Here is a 200-nt window from a genome sequence, read left to right on the forward strand (position 1 = left end):
ATTCATAAAAAATAAAAGTGAGAAGTACTATTTTTTATATTTATTTAAATTTAATATAAAAAAATTAAATTTATCTAATTTAAAGATATCATGCAACTCTACTTGAGGCTGAGCGAATACTTGTAAGTTCTTACGAAAATATTTATCGTTCGACAAATAATCTTCAATTTAGTTAACTTCTCAATGAATATGGAAGATTC

This window comes from Theobroma umbraticum, unplaced genomic scaffold (genome assembly GCF_002168275.2).
Source record: "Theobroma umbraticum cultivar Fairchild unplaced genomic scaffold, ASM216827v3 scaffold_51.0, whole genome shotgun sequence".
Classification (NCBI taxonomy): domain Eukaryota; kingdom Viridiplantae; phylum Streptophyta; class Magnoliopsida; order Malvales; family Malvaceae; genus Theobroma; species Theobroma umbraticum.